Genomic DNA, 14,259 nt, shown 5'->3' on the forward strand with positions numbered 1-14,259 from the left:
GGAATCACACAGACCACGTATTTATATTTCGGGTGTCATTATACGTTGTTAATGGTTTAAACCTAATTTAATAGAGTAGGCTATATTTCATACAAGGAAACTATCACATTCGCAGGTGAAAGAAGAAAATATCAGTACGGTTACTGTATTTACACATTTATATATATATGTACATTTAAAGATACACGTATATATCAAGTAACGTTTGAAATAGATAATGATCGTAGATCTATAAAACTGATGGAATTATTGGTTATTAAAGGGAAAGCAGAATATGAAACTGTATTACGAAAACAAAACAAGCAAAGTCGTTTATATAAATGGTTTTCAACAATTATGCTGATGAACATGGAGAAGGGAACACTTTGTTTTAGACACAGCAACGTGATATGCTGTCATGGGTTTCTCTGCCTTGTCTAAGTGTTGGAAACAATGCATAAAAATACATGTCAACGTTTGATTCTGACGTGTTGAATTTGTATGCGCGCTATTCCCAATGTACCAACAGCAAAGCAAATTTCCCTACATTTTTCATTGTTCCCTTATTCTCTTTGATCAATATATAATTTTCCCGTTTTCTTTTGGAGGGAACTTATATGGTTTAAACTTGTGAAGAATAAAGCCCAAATGTGTCTAAATAGACACAATAAAGCATTCATCTTTCACCCAGGGAAGATTTCTTTTCACAAGTACATTTTTTTTTATTTAGGATACAAATATATAAGAAAACAGCGTTATCAATATGCCCCACCATGGGCACATAAAATATTTGTTTCTTCGTACAGTAGTGACCTATAAGGAAGTTAATATTAGCTATGAAAATATAACAGTCCTATAAATCCTGAAGAAGAGGGTGTGGTCGGGTAGCCAAGAGGTAAATGTGTTCGCTCGTCAGGACGAAGACCCGGGTTGATTCCTGACATGGGTACAATGTGTGAAGCCCATTTCTGGTGTCCCCGCCGTGATATTGCTGGAATATGCTTAAAGCAGCGTAAACCCATACTCACTCACTCACTCACTGAAGACGAGATAGGCACTAGGGTCGCTTTATGTCATCAGAAACAATAATTAAATGTGAAATTGATGCCCACAAAAGGCCCCTCCTCTGGGAAAAATCATCAGTTGCACCAATTTTCGAACTTAGTCTTCACAAGTATCTCCTAGATAGACATGCAAACTTTCATTTATGTAACTTCAGTAGTTTCTCAGAAACGGTGTCCCATTTTACGCAGTATGCACGCAGTATACACGCAGTAGGCATGCAGTATGCATGCAGTATGCACTAAGTTGAAACGCAGGGGCTGAAAGTCTGTAACATATTATTTAGGAATCCAATTTTCGTTCTCATTTGAGATCATGACCAGTTACATCAGTGTAAAACGTTTCATTTCTCTGGGCGGCGGGCAGAAGAACGAACTCCGTTCCTATATCCTCGGCCCCACTCGGTGGTTTGTTTGTTGTTTAAGGTCGCACTCAGCAATATTCCAGCTTTATGACGGCGGTCTGTAAAGAATGAAGTCTGGGACAGACAATCCAGTGATTATGAGCATCGATCTACGCAATTGGGGTACGATGACATACATTAACCAAGTCGTTACTTCGATTATTTTCTCGTTGCTTCGATGTTTTTCAATGTTTTTCGATTTTATTCTCGTTATTTCATTTTTAAGGAAAATTTCGAATTAAAAAAATAGATATTCTACCAAAGTGGCATATCATTAGGCTTTCATAAACACATGTGAACGTTGTGCGAGGATTGTGTTCGCACCACTGGGGCTTGTAACGCAAACATTAGCAGCAAGAGCACTGACGGGGTTAAAATTCAAAAATATTGGCTGGTCAGGCTCGCTGACTTGGTTGATGCATGTGATCGTATCCCAATTGCTCATGATATCAATCACTGGATTGTCTGGTCCATACTCGATTCCTTACAGACCGCCGTCATATAGCTGGAATATTGCTGACCAACCAAGCAACTGAAGGAAACTGAATGAAGCAGTCAAATCTATCCATATATACAAACCTTGGGTATACAAAACACACACAATTTTATAGTTTGGATATATTGGGACTTTCCGTTGTGTAACCACCTGATTTAGCCACATGTTATCGAGCATGCTCTTTCTACCATGAATTCAAAGAGCCTCATACAACTCAGAAGAAGTTGTTTGATCAAGGTGACAACATTCAAGGCCTCAGTGAAGCTTTCAAACACTGTTATGGTAAACATGTGGAGAATAATTCCAAATTTGACACATCAGTGACAAAAATGATGTCCGATGCAAGTCCCTATTTTGACTTGTACCATATGTTCCCGTGTTTCTTCAGGCGAACAAATGACTTGCCTTTGCATGTGTTTGTGATGCGTGCCTCTGATCGGACAGGATACGCTCACCTTTTCGCGAACACCTGACATTATCTCCACTTGATAGTTATTCATAAACACTTGCTCATGATATAGTCGGAATCGTACAATCGGCTCTGCTTATGGCTGACATTTCTTATGGATATGTAAAGGGATTTGTCGCTGTTATTCCAAATGTCACCTGGAGATTAGGCGTGCCTGACGGTGACGTGGAAGCACAACAGGGCGTATTGCTGGACGTCGGGGCCCGATGTTGTCCTCCCTCAATCGGTTGCATGCGGTCCTGCCACTAGTTGGTCTCAACCCAGGAATTGTCCGAGCTGTTAATGTGGCAGTTTCCCATCGATTCAGTAGATGCACCAACCAAATATGGTTGTCTCGTCACGTGAAGTCAAATGTGGACGACCGGCACGTAACAAGTCATGAGTGTTGCCCTGCTGTAGAAAACGTCTCCAAAGAGATGATATTGTTTTGATGGACATTAAAATGTGTTTCAACTTCGTTTTTCATTCCTGTTTGCACCATACCCACGGCATTACGTAAGCGTTATTTACCGTTAAACTAAAGTGTTTTTATATGAGCACGAGATAGCTAACCAATCATTGTGCGCTGTTCACATTACAAGAACAAGTGTGTGAGTATCATGCTCCCAACAAACAAACAAACAAACATCTAAAGAGAGCGCCACGCATATTGTAGTGTACATATTGTAATCTAAACAATAGCGAAGATCTGTATCTTTTCACCTGTGCTTGTCCATCGTTAAAAGGTATTCGAAAGCCATACATACCAAATAACGCTGTAATTCGACCGTCAGTCCAACAATTTATACGCCTCATGATAACCTCCAATTATAAAGATTTGAAATGTTATATTTCAATATGTATTCCAGACCAGAAATGTAACACGTCATTCTACTTGTATATTTTATCCTGTACTGTATTGTATACACATATGGTAGTTGGGCCTTAACATAATAAACACTTTGATTTGAGAATTTGATGTACATGCAAGTGCAAATTGTGAATCACGAGAATATGTCTTCATAAATATGTATTGAAAAATAGAATTTTATTTCAGAATAAATTACTTTTTTTAACTTTATATGAAGCACAGTTACTTTTTTTCGATTGGAAAACCTTCGCTGGTATTTCACAGTCATGTCACAGTTAACCGAAGCACCCTCACAGTACAAAACACCGAATGAGATCTGTGTGTACTTGTGGGTATTGAACATACGTTATCTCCCTCAGTGTGCTTACCGTAACTTCAATGTTTCTGAACCTCCAAAACAATGTGACAGTATCAGGGTCTAGTGATACTTCAGTAGAACACATACATGCATGGTCATGTGTCAATGAATAAGAAAATTCACAACCTTATGAATAACAACGTCTGTTTGTTTCCATAAACCAGAGTTTCAGATTCATTTACTGATCGGCTAGTACTCTTCCAGCCATGTAAATAACGGCTAGTGTTGTTTGTGGTGTTGCTACAATCACATGACGTCACAATAGGTCACAACATTTGTGCGTTAACAAAGTTAATTTTCACAGGGAAAACAGTTCAATGATTTATTCTGCTGGAAGTGACTCGGTCACTCGTGAACTATGGATATGTGACGAATTTCTCACTGATAGGATTTTATGCATGCAGTGGCAATTTTATTTTAATGTGATTTCTTGTGATGCACAGGAATATTTTCTGCTCGAAAATGAAATCCGGTATATTGCACAAGTTTGGGATCAATGAGATATATAGACAATGACAGGACAATGGGATGACGTCACTGGATGTGTATCATCCAAAATCAAGTATTGAGGGTGGACTCTGGACCACCAGGGCCAAGTCAGCCACAGACTCATGCGTGTGGAGTTTGTGCCAATGCAGCCGAGAGGGATTCTGCTCGTCCGTTACCTAAATCATCGCTTTTCAGCACCTACCTTTGGATTATTTTTGATGACATGATTCATCTTTGAAAAGCACCATCGGTAAACTACATACCCAAACTGATGTGATTGTAGATGTCTTTCATCACTTGAAGGCACACCTCTCAAAGTGCTCACAGTTGCTACCCTCAGCTTTTCTCAGGTTAATGAAGAAGCAACACAAAGTCACAAAGTTCATGTTTATCGATATTTTAATGGACGGTTGTCGCTATTGGTTGCCATGTATGTTTGTTGCTGTTTCACATCGTAAAGTTCAAACCATGTTCCTGTCCGTGTTGCCTTGGACACATTTATCGTGACAGATCACGTGTGTAGAGAACACGTTTCATCACAAACGCCATCTTTGATAAGCTCGCCATTGACCTCTGGTGGAATGTTTGGGTTTGATACAGAGTCTCGGGACGTCAACGTCTCTGTACGAGGGGTGTTCATTAAAGATTTCCCCTAAACAACTTAGGGTTATCATATTTGGTTGAAATTTCACATGTGTAATGATATATGTATCTATGGGTTATGTGTGAATGTGCAGCACCAAACTATTAATCTTACCACTTTTACAGGTCTTTTGATCGAGTAGGGTGTGACAATTGAGCCAGTAGAATACCGAGCAGTGATTAGGTTTTTATATTTGAAAGGTCGCAAACCAAAAGAAATGAAAGCAACTTATGGGGAAGATGCCCCATCATTTGACGTTGTTAAACACTGGCTTCGCTAGTTCAAGTGTGGTCGGACATCTGTGGAAACACCTGCCATTCCTGGTCGCCCCCATTCAGCCATTGATGAGGACACTATACATCAAGTGGAGACCGCCATTTTGGCAGACCGACGTATAACTGTTCGCCAGTTAGCACAAGATGTCAAAATCAGTGCAGGGTCTGTGGATAAAATCATCCATGACAATTTGAACATGCATAAGGTGTCTGCACAGTGGATCCCCAGGTTGCTCACACCTTTCCAAAAGCAGGACGAGTCAATTGCTCAAAGGATCTTTTGGACATGTGCCCCAAAAACAGGCAAACTTTTTTGACAGACTTATCACACAGGATGAAACATGGGTCCATCACTATAATCCGAGCAGAAATTCTGATTCATGTGCATACAGAAACAGATCCGCAAGAACAGGAGCACAGTTTGTGGCAATGGTGATGACTACGCCTTGCCTAAATGTCTTACCTCCACATGTTACGTGGATGTTATCAATGAGGAAGTCCAGCATTTCACATATTGTTTTCTCAGTAAACTTCAGATGGCATTTGCTTTCATTTTTGTGTGTGTTGAAAATACTCAGACTGTGTGTATATGTACGTGACACCCTGGTTCTTTTGAAAACTTCTGACGCACGGGGAATAAGGGAACGCCCTTTCCACTGCCCCAACCACCCTGACAGATCAACGTTAACATTTTATAGATGTAAATACTAAGACATGATGATTAGCCAAGGTTCTCTGTATTCAATCAACTGTCCTCATGAGCCAAGGTTTTTCCGTATCAAATCAATTATCCTCACTGGCCAGGGTTCTCTGTATTGAATCAACTGTCCCAACTAACCTGGGTTCTCTGTATTCAATCAGATGTCCGCATTAACCAGAGTTCGCTGTATCAAATCAACTGTCTTGACTAGCCAGGGTTCTCTGTATTGAATCAACTGTCCACACTAGGCAGGGTTCTCTGTATTCAATCAGCTGTACTCACTACCCAGGTGTTTCTGTATTCAATCAACTGTCAGCACTGGCCAGCGTTCTGTGTGTTCAATCAACTGTTCGCATTAGCTAGAGTTTTCTGTATTCAAACAACTGTCCGCATTAGCCAGTGTTTTCTGTGTGCAATCATCTGTCCGCACTGGGCAGGGAAACTGTTTGATAGGTGGTGTACTTGGAAGGAGGAGAATGTTGATTTTGATAGTTTTGCTGCTATGGCTGATGATTATTCGCTAACAGGGTCTACAGGCAGAAGTTTGCAGGCTGAGAAATCGGAAAAGGATAGTTCATCCCCGTCTGATGAACTAGTACTACATTCCTGACAACTAATCATTGTCCAAATAAATTGTACAATGATGTGACCTTCCACTGAATCTCAACAGCAGCAACGTAATATTGTTACAGAAGTTCTTTAACAATAAATTACACTGCCACATGACACGATGGAATGTCCTCCCTCGAGATCGTATGACTATTAGTATGAATCTGGTTAACTGATGGTAGCCGAAATTCCACTGTTGGAGACATAAATCTCAGACAGGCCGAGTTCTGTCGTGTTAGGTGAGGTGAAATTGGGTTTAACGTCGCGTCCAAGATTATTCGTCTTATATAGCGACGTGCATGCACGTGTATGTGTGTGTGTGGCTGCTTGTACTAGTCCGGACTGATGCCGATTTATAGTGCTAGCTCACTGAGATACCATGCCGCAGTTTAACATGAATACCCCACTCAGACACAGTATACTGACTCCGAGCCGACCAGTCCTTGTTTTAGCCCCTTAATGCCGAGCGCCAGACAGGGTAACAACAAGTACAATCTTTTAACGTCTTTTTGTATGACGCGGCCCGGGATCGAACCCTGGACCTTCCGCTCTCCGGGTGGACGCTCTACCACAAGACCACGGAGGCGGTCTCTGTCGTGTTAAATACACATAGCAATTGTCACAATACAATCTCACAGTTGAGCCTGAAATTTGTTCGTGTGCACAAACACTCTACTGCCTGGTTCATTCCCGTTGCAGGCGTTGAAAACATGAACACATAATGCTCTGGTGCCAGTTGAATTTGGCAAATTGACCAAGTGAAAAGTAAGATTAAAAAAAAAAAATGGGGTTAAATATATATACTTATAAAACATAAGAAGGATTTTGTTCGAATCCTCAACAAAATGGTATTATACATGGCATGGTAATATTCATAGTTAACGTGAGGTTCATGAATTAAATAATTGCTTACGTTTATACATTTTATGAAGTGTGCTTGTACATTATCTGACTTTAGTATAAATCTAAATTTGTTTTAATCACTCAGATTTGTAAAGGTATGATGTAATAGCATGCGATATTTAAAAAGTGCGTGTCTCATATCTTCATAAAAAGGACATGATGTTAGAAATGATATTCATCTGAAATTATTCTCTTATTAAACTGTTTAAAACAGTGTAGGCAAATTCTACCCAGAAGAGGAGTTGGTGGCTTGTTATAACGTCCTGTTTCTGTGGCAAGAGGTAAAGATCCACATCAGAACAAAGCTAAAATTCGACGGAGGTCCCTGTATTTTACATGTTATGCATACGATCCAACAACATTTTGCCTGGAAGTTCTAAGCTTATTGCTGTTTACATTATTTCGAATGTCCCACAAATGTCTGCCCCATCTTTCATTATCGTCTTTAATGAGAAAACATCTGATATTTTCAAGTTTTTATTTCATGGTTGGGGCGCACTTAAATGTCATTAAAATCATTATTACAGACAAGTTCTACAATTCTATTTCTCCACGATCTTTTATATTTTTGGACAATTTGAATATTTTCTTTCTCAAATTGTCACGGGTATTAATGTCTGTAGAGTCTAAAAACGTGTGTATGTTGTTTAACAACTGGTAAAATATAACCCATGTCTCCGTTCGAAGATACGTAAGAAGCTTGCTTAGTGGTGCCAAGGATATATTTTGCAAGCTTTGTTTTGTAAAATATGTATTTATACCCCGAATTCCCGAACCCCTATTTTCTAATCGATTTCGAACATCCTGCATATGTAACGGGTCGTACTGTTTTCAAAGCAATATTTTATCATTCTTTAAAGTAAAGCAACGGAACTGGAGGTTTTTAATACCTTTGCTGGTATATCATCTATTGCAGTAAATTTATCATTCCTTAACCGGAGCACTGCTCTGTCAGTTTCAGTTCCAGAAATAGGTTTATTTAACATACAAGTGTCCAGACTATTTGCTGGTGAAAACCACTTGTACAGTCAGTGAGTGCAACCAATAAAAAGTGCTTCATATGTATATTCCATTTTAATAACACATACTCATGGTCATAGCAATCTGTCGGCATCAACAGCTTCTTGTGGAATTTGACGTTGCCTCTCAGTTGCGAGTCCAAATAGCCCAATTTGTTTCCAAAAATTATTTTCCTTTAAGCTCAAAATGTAGAACAGTAAGTTTATTTTGCTGATTCGATGCATGGTTACGTTTGTGTGACGATTTAAACGATCCATGATTTACTATGTGATCCCATCGGTCTCCTTTTCTCTGCAAGGTTTCCTTTTACCTTAACCACTGTTTTTCACATAGGCAAACAACATTCGCGATTGCATATGAACAGCTGTGAAATGTACAGTGCTTTAATATTGATGGACATGAAGAGAAAGTTGACCATTGGAAGTCAAAGTAGAAGTCATCCCTCTTGTCATATAGTCTTGTGTGGAGTGTTTTGTCACTCTGCATCTTTATGCACAGATCTAAATATGAAACAGATGAGGCGATTGTACTGGTCTCCTTCATTTCTGGTTCAGTTGGGTAAATCAGTGGAAGGGAGTTGGCTATTTGATGGTTATTGAATGATATCAGAACATCGATATACCAGAAGCTTAAGCTACACTTCCTGGGTAAATTAATTTGTTTTGACTTTGACAAAACGAGAAGAAATTCTGATTCATATGCATAAAGAAACAGATCCGCTAGAAAGGGAGCACAACTGGTGTCAATTGGGATGCCTACTTCTTAACTAAATGTCTCTCCTCCAAATTTCACGTAGATGTTATCAACGAGAAAGTCCAGCATTTTGCATATTGTTTTCTCAGGAAACTTCAGATGGAATTTGCTTTCATTTTTTACAAATTGTTTTGAACATCTGAATATAGATACGAAACTGTATCTGTGGTCACCACGTTTTGCCACTTAAACCACATGGATGAAGGAATGAGGTTTTCCGTAAGTTTGCCATGTGGGAAAGTGGTGTACAAAGTTGAAAAATCAAATGATTTGACAGAATGGAGCTTGCGGCGTTGGACGAACGACCCACCAAGTGTAAACAGAATGTTTTCGTACACGAAAAAGGTTTGCTTGAACAAATAGAGTGAGTGAGTATGTTGAACCGCCACCTTGAACAGTATTTCAGCTTCATCATGATGGCGTGTCAGATTGATGTGAAAGGAAAGACACTCGTGATGCTTTTGTATGGTAAACAGTTCCAAATTTGACCCATAAGTGGCCAAAATGATGTCAGGTGCAATTCCTTATTTTGACCCTACCTTAACAACCAGGCGAACACTTGACTTTCCACTCCATGTGTTTTGGATGAGTACTGCCATTGGGGCAAAATACTCTCACCTATTTCATAGTGCTGCATTGACTTGATTTAAACATATTTTATTCAGATTGAAATGGATTGGGAACAAGTTATCCAACTTAGGACTCCCTCTCCATGGAGAGGCATTGACTTGCTAAAGAAGTAGTCCCAATCGTAGAAAGTTTCCCTGTGAATATGGACTGGGTTTGTTGCTTAACATAATCTAAGCTTTCTTTACATAATCGACACATTTGCGACATTATTGCATCAGGGGCACGGGTGGCCCAGTCGGTCTAAGGTGCGCTGTGCAGATTAGCGGCCCTTGGGCATGCTAGGAACCTATGATTGAGGGTTAGAATCCCGATTGGCGCCGATTTTGTTTCTAAGTTTGTCAGCACCATACCTGTGCGCGTTGGTTTCACCAAAGTGGTAAACGTCTGAGACCTGCATCACTCGGCAATTCCTCCCACACGTCGTGATTTAACTGGAATATGTAAAAAGCAGGGTTAAACCCAACTCACTCACTCACTCTTAGATTGAAACAGTATTAGGATGTTTGTGTATACTGCACCTACATCTCCGTGTCTCACGGCACAAAATGTCATTCTATCAGATGTATTTACTGACCTTAAAATTTTCATCTTCACCCTCTTTTCATAAATTCAGTATACTCATGTCAACGAAAAAATGAACCACTATAAAAACAGATGTACATTGTATATAACGCATTATTAGTTAGAAAAGTTTTAACTGAATACAACATGTATGGCGCATGTTATTGTGACGGGAGCTACCGGTGGGGCAGGATACGTGTGCGTTTTCGCAAACACATTGTATCATCATCGTGATTCATAAGCACATACTCCTGACATAGTTGGAATCGTACACGTGAATCTGCATTTGGCATTCGACACATTTTATTTTCACAAGAAAAGCAGAGGAAAACAAACTAAAGCATCTTACTATTATGAATCTGTGCAGAACACAGTGGCAGTTGTCTAAGTAAACAGTACACCAGATGCATAACGAACGTTAGACAGTTCGGGAACATTGCGGCTGAAATATGTCCACTTACCTAACATATTACAAAGTCATAAAACTTAATTACATCAAACGGATGTTAGTGATATCGTTCCCTTAAGCTTATTGTTTTGAAGATAAGAACGGCATGTTGCGGTCATGACCTCTATTGCCATGCCAACACTCCTGATCTTGCCCCTCACATATCAGTGTATCACTGGTACAGCACCTATATATAGACCAGATAAACATCTCACAAGATCTCTCTGGTTAGAGAAGGCAGGTGTCCCTTATGTAAAATTTAACATATCGGATTTCACTTATTTGGAGCGACAGTAAGACACTTTTACGAACAATAGAGTCCCTGTCACAGTTCCACACAGCTGAACACAGTTAAAGACATATCTTGTCCGACTTTTCTTTCCCAACCTAAAGATCTCTCCGAACCACGTTTGTCAATAAAAAAAAATGGAAGAAACAGTGAGTAAGTGAATGAGTGAGTTGGGTATATAACGACAGAATTCTAGTTATATCACGACATGTCAGCTTAATGTGAGAGGAAAGCCTGAATGGATGCAGGTCTTAAGACATTTATCACTTTTGGTGAAAACTACGAGCAAGTGTATGGTGCTAACAAACGTAAAAACATAACCTGGACGAACGGGGATGCGAACCCACCTTCACTTTCCCGGTTTTTCCTTCTGCATCACTCAGTTCAAGGCGGCCCGTAGAAACATTAGTCTAGGCCATGTAAGCCACATTTTTCTCCAGTTATCAGACGTTTCTCAGTTTGGTCAAATCCACAAGCACTGGTATGGCGCTAACAAACCCACAAGCATAATCTTGGCGAACCGGGTATCGAACTCACTATGGTAGGTTCTGTAGGCGTGTCCACGGTACCTTACTCTGTATTGCGAATTGTTGCGCATTAGACGACGAATCAGCCACCCGTTCCTCCGGGAAGAAAACGAGTAGTGCAAATGGTCAAGTTGATATAATCAAATTTCCCTTATGTTCACTGTAATTCCTGCATTCTGAACTGGTCACTTGTTATTGTATTCATGTCCCAATGAAACAGACGCCTTCTCCCTGACATATTTGTTCCGGTTCGTAACAGTTCTTCTCGCTTCTGCCTTAATTGACAGGTCGCATGAACTTTGTTTAATGTTACTAGTACTCCACTGACTGGCTACTGACATTGTGGGCGTGTCAAGTTATGTGCATAAATTAAACAATCACCTGATTCATGTCTTGCCTCAGAAAATATCTCTGCACCTGGAATGTTTATCAATCTCATATTTTTTCTCTGCGTTGATTCATATAATTGCTTTTGATTAAACACTTGTAGATAACACGTGTTTTCGTTGTAGAATGTAGTTGGTAGGATTGATTGTGTGTTTGCTTGGTTCATTGAAGTATGAATCTCAAAACCAATGTGAAAGATTTTGCACAGTCAAATCTTTAAAAAATTACCTGAATACATGATTGTGGGTGTGTGAGTGCGTGGGTGAGTTTTGGTGATTGGCGAGTTCGGACAGGTGAGTGAGTGTGTGAATACAGTTTGAGATAGTGAGCGAATAGGGTCTTGGTAAGTGAGTAAGTGTCTCAGTACATTGCAGTATTTCAGTACAGTATTTCAGTTATATCACAACAAAGCAACTTGACTAGGATTAAATCCCATAGGGGTGCACAACTGAGACATGGAGATTGTGCTGGCACACACAGATATATGATGAGGCCGAATAAATATACAATGCACCTGTCCACAATGCATTAGCTTGCATTACACAGATCAGAGTCACGAGATGGTTCCGCTACAATAACTAGACCAGTTGCTCGACTGCCTGTGAATAGGAGGGGGGGACTTGATCTGCTCACATTGCTTTGTTACCTAATGTTTACGTCAGTGTTTTCTGCAGGGTCGAGATGTGCCTTGCAACAGTGTACTGCACAGAACGTCGGAGGGTTGGACAGATTACACTGCCTGGACTTTTGATCCTGTCATGATGGCGAGGGAAACTTAACAAGTAAGTGTATGTTCGGCTAATAACTACGTTCCTTTCCGTGGTGATTACACATTCGCCTTTATGACTGCATCTAATACAGAAGCCACGTACTTTCAATTGCAAGAAACTATTTGAGTCGTCTTTCAGTATAAAACATCTAACACAGAATAATCTGGATTATGTACACATTCATGGGAAGATCTTGAGGAGTTCGTAGCAAGCGGATGGTATGAAATAGCTGTGATTTCTGTTGTTTGATGGCTTGTAGTGGCGAATCTGGACTGCTACCAGTTTATTCGATCAACCATTGTATGTAATCCTAGGTGGTTGAAAATTCAATATGTGTACACCTGCTGCACATGCGTTGACGACTGTGCGGGAGACGGCTACCTTACATAAGATACAACTATATCAAGTTAGTGGTGGAGTGCGGTGCGGTGATTTGGGGTTAAACGATGCGTTGAACATTGTTGTACTTATAAAACTACGTGTTTTTTGGTGTTTTTGGGGTTGTTTTTGTGCGTGCGTGCGTGCGTGCGTGCGTGCGTGCGTGCGTGCGTGTGTGTGTGTGTGTGCGTGCGTGTGTGTGTGTGTGAATGTGCGTGCGTGCGTGCGAGTGTGTGTGTGTGTGTGTGTGTGTGTGTGTGTGTGTGTGTGTGTGTGTGTGTGTGTGTGTGTGTGTGTGTGTGTGTGTGTGTGTGTGTGTGTGTGTGTGTGTGTGTGTGTGTCTGATTGTACTTGTCCCGACTAATTCTGATTGTATCGTGCTGGTACACGGAGATACCGTGCTGCAGTGTAACGCGAATACCCTACTTAGACACAGTAGACTGACCAGTCCTTAGCTTGTTTTGGCCCCAGGGTAGCAACCAGTACCATCTTTTAATGTATTTTGGTATGTCACAGCCGGGCTAGTGTGGAGTAAGGGACCAGCTCTCCGTGACACTGTCTCTCTAGATACACACCGGTCTCACTTCTTCCAATTCTCTGCAGTGTAGTGTGGAGTGGGGGACCAGCTCGCCGTGCCACTGTCTCTCTAATTACCTCTTTAGGTTCTTCTCCAGGCATTTCCGGGATCCCGTGAAAGAGAAGATTATCTCTCATAGAGCGTGTTTTCAGGTCAATGACAGATTCTTTCAGGTCTCGCTGTTCCTGGTATATGGAGTCTATGTCATAAAACACGTCTTCTACATCTCTCGACAACCTGTCCCGATCATCGGTACTCTGTTCTGTAAGCTCCCGTACCTGTTGTTTCAGCTTTTTGTTTTCTGATGCAGTCTCTCTCACACAGGCTTCAAGCTTATCAACGCGAAGTGTTGTCTCTATCATTGTAATGTCGAGAGATGTCAGCTTATTGCCAATCATAGTAAATTTACTGTCAATGCTATCAACACATTGCATCCTCTGGTTTATAGAATTAACCATGGTAGTCAAGTGCCTCATTTGATCAAATAAGGTTTTAATCCATTCTGCGTTGTCTACGTAAGGTATGTAGGTTATATACAGGTGCAGTGTACCAGTGTAAAGTGTTGCTGTAGAGTAACATGAGTTACCTCCCATGTGTAAGGTATGTAGGTTATATACAGTGGCAGTGTAACAGTTTAGTGTGTTGCTGTAGAGTTACATGAGTTACCTCCCCTGTGTAAGGTA

General features: G+C 40.5%; 2 protein-coding genes across 2 annotated transcripts in view; both read left to right on the forward strand.

Annotated features, from left to right (window-relative positions):
- The window catches only part of LOC124119968, a 185,632-nt gene that overhangs the window by 133,154 nt on the left and 38,219 nt on the right, over nucleotides 1-14,259 (forward strand). The window lies entirely within an intron of this gene.
- LOC124119967 overlaps nucleotides 12,425-14,259 on the forward strand; it is a 39,012-nt gene continuing 37,177 nt past the window's right edge. The window contains exon 1 of the mRNA XM_048391781.1: nucleotides 12,425-12,633. The gene's annotated coding sequence lies outside the window, so the exon portion shown is untranslated. The remainder of the gene's footprint in view (nucleotides 12,634-14,259) is intronic.

The sequence above is a fragment of the Haliotis rufescens genome, unplaced genomic scaffold, assembly GCF_023055435.1.
Source record: "Haliotis rufescens isolate VD_foot unplaced genomic scaffold, xgHalRufe1.0.p SCAF_98, whole genome shotgun sequence".
NCBI lineage: Eukaryota > Metazoa > Mollusca > Gastropoda > Lepetellida > Haliotidae > Haliotis > Haliotis rufescens.